The sequence below is a fragment of the Terrapene carolina genome, unplaced genomic scaffold (assembly GCF_002925995.2).
Source record: "Terrapene carolina triunguis isolate 2854851 unplaced genomic scaffold, T_m_triunguis-2.0 Scaffold50903, whole genome shotgun sequence".
NCBI classification, from domain to species: Eukaryota; Metazoa; Chordata; order Testudines; family Emydidae; genus Terrapene; species Terrapene triunguis.
The window spans coordinates 5,568-8,252 of NW_020715254.1; the positions used below are offsets into that span (position 1 = coordinate 5,568).

General features: G+C 56.1%; 1 pseudogene; it reads left to right on the forward strand.

Moving 5' to 3' along the window:
• The first annotated feature begins 777 nt into the window (after nucleotides 1–777).
• On the forward strand, nucleotides 778–1,522 carry LOC113405792 (annotated as a pseudogene).
• Nucleotides 1,523–2,685: the final 1,163 nt, after the last annotated feature.

Here is a 2,685-nt window from a genome sequence, read left to right on the forward strand (position 1 = left end):
TTTTCCAGGTGTAAGAACGCCTCTTTGTTCTTACTGTGGAAAATTACAGCAAAATGGAGTTTGGAGTCACATGGCCAAGTCATTTTGCTGAGTTGCAGGGTGTATGTGCCTTCTCTCAATGGGTCAATTGTATAGCAGATGGTCCTTAATGGGCCATCAAGCAGGCCAGGCAGAGCTGACACCAACTTGTCTGGGGTGTCACCCAGAAGCACAGCGTAAGTTTGAAATACAGACAGTATAGAGCCAATATTCATAACTTCAACTACAAAAATGATACATACATATAGACAGCATACACATAACCAGCACATCATAATCTTCCCATAGACACCTCACACAACAGCGTTTGTACAATATTTGCTGCAAATATATAACAGTGGTTGCACCAGTGATCTATACGGTTACAGATTCTGTCAATAACGTCACACCAGGCAAGCTTCATGTGGCTGAAGGAGACCATGTGCGTTTCCTACCCAGTCCCACACAGATCCCCAACCCTGTGGGGTCTAGGGAAAAGGGACAGTGGCCGATAAGGGCTCAGAAGGGATGGGTGTAAGTCTAGGCACAGATGGTCCCCTCCACACTCCTAGAGCTTGGGGCCAGAATTTGGGAATAGGCAAATGAACAAGAGCCATATTCAGGTCCCTATTTGCACCTTCAGGTGGCGCTATCAGTTTTGGGCCGTGCAGACCAATGGCCATATTGCATAGTGGCAGCTGTCAGGCGGGGAGGGAGGTGTGAAGAGTGTTCCTTGGGGACCGGAGCTGCCGTTACCAGCGGCTAGCGGCCTGCCCCCTCCCGACTCCCTGTGCACGTCTGACACCTGGTTCCTCTCTTTCTCCTGCAGTCTCCAGGCCGCAGAGCTCCCCCGAGGACCTGAAGGCGCTGACGGGGAACGTGAACCGCCTGAACGAGAGCATCAGGGACATGCAGCTCAAGCTGCTGCAGCTGCCGCTCAAAAGGGACATCCTGGACCACATCTGGCGGCTCCAGGATCTCCTGCAGAATCACTCAGACTCCCTCTTCCTGATGACGGGCTCCCTGCAGAAGCTGGAGGGGTTCCTCTGGAACCTGCAGACCCAGGCGAGCCAAACGGACAAGGCCGTGGCCAGCCTGAGAGACAGCTTGAACCATCAAAGCGACATGGCCCAGCTGGAGACCTACAGGCTCTCGGTGGAGGGCAACAGCAGCCGGCTGCTGCTGGAGCACCACGACAGCCTCCTGACGCACGTGGCCGCCCAGGTGGAGAGCCTGAGCGACCAGCTGACCGAGGTGGGCGGGGCCGTGGGCACCATCAACAGGACCTTCTCCTACGACGTGGGCATCCACCACACCCGGATCCAGGACCTGCAGGTGCTGATCAGCAACGCCACGGAGGACGCCCGGCAGATGAGGCGGATCCATATCGCCATGGAGCAGCAGCTGAAGCATGAGCTGGCCATCCTGAACAATGTGACTGAGGACCTGAGGCTGAAGGACTGGGAGCACTCCATCGCCTTGCGGAACATCTCCGTGATACGGGGTAAGAGCTCTCAGCTGGCTCTCCTTCTCCTCCCCAGCCGAGGCCGATGGGGCTATGTGAACCCATCACATCACATGCGCCATTGACTGTACAGCACTGCAGGGAGATAACAACCTACTACCACTGCCAGCTGATGGATTTACTCCTTTAGCTCAACAGGTGGAAGTTTCCCCCGCAACTGCCTGGCTAGCTAAGGACAGGGTACGAGGTTCTCTTAGCAGTGCTGCAAGCTGAAAGCGTATTAATCATGTTTATGAATGTAGTGCCTCAGGACTGCCTGAGCTCGAGGTCCCAGTGTGCTAGGAGCTGTACAGATACAGAATAGTAGACGGTCCCTGCCCTACATAGATTGGCCACAGAGTGGGGAAAGTGATGGAACACAGAAGCCAAGCGCTCAATGTGGTGACCTCCAATGGCATGTTAGTGCTATCATTTTTGCGGGGCGGGGGTGGATGTAGTTTGGAGGGGATTAGCGAAACAGAAAGGCCAGGGAAGGGAGGAGGAGAACAGGGCAGGGGAGAGGAGCAGGTGTGGGGTGAGGCTGAAGTGAAGGTGAGGGAGCAGGTTGGCGGGGCGGAGAATGTCCGGTCAGAGTTAAGTGTCCTTAGATCCCCGCTTGAGCTCCTTCTGCCGGTTTCAGTCTCTGCTGGCTCCCCTCCGCGGTGGCTTAGGGCTTGTTCATGCTTGAAATGCTTCAGCAGCGTAGCTGCAGCGCTGGGGGAGGGGTTCTCCCATTCACCCCCCCCCGCTGAGTGGCGGTAGCCAGGCTGACAGAAACATTCTTCTGTCGACCTAGTGCTGTCTACACCAGGGGTTAGATCACCTTAACTATGTCGCTGAGGGGTGTGGATTAAAGACACATACACCCCGAGTGACGGAGCTGGGCCTACTGACCTTCTGAGTGTAGACCTGGCCCTCGCTGGAGAGGGAGAGGAGGCACCTCGGGGGTCCTAGCGCAGGGCGTCTTTCCCCCCTCCCGCCCAGTGCAGCAGCCCCTGCTTCAACTGCTGCTGCAGCTACTCTGCCAACGTCAGCCTGTTTGTGCCCCCCGGCCGGGCAAAGGGGAACATTGCTGGCAATCCATGGGGCCACCTGTCAAGGCACTCAAATGGCTTCAAGCACCGTAGTGTCTGAGAACCTCGTTGTCCCTAAGGGCCCTCAGG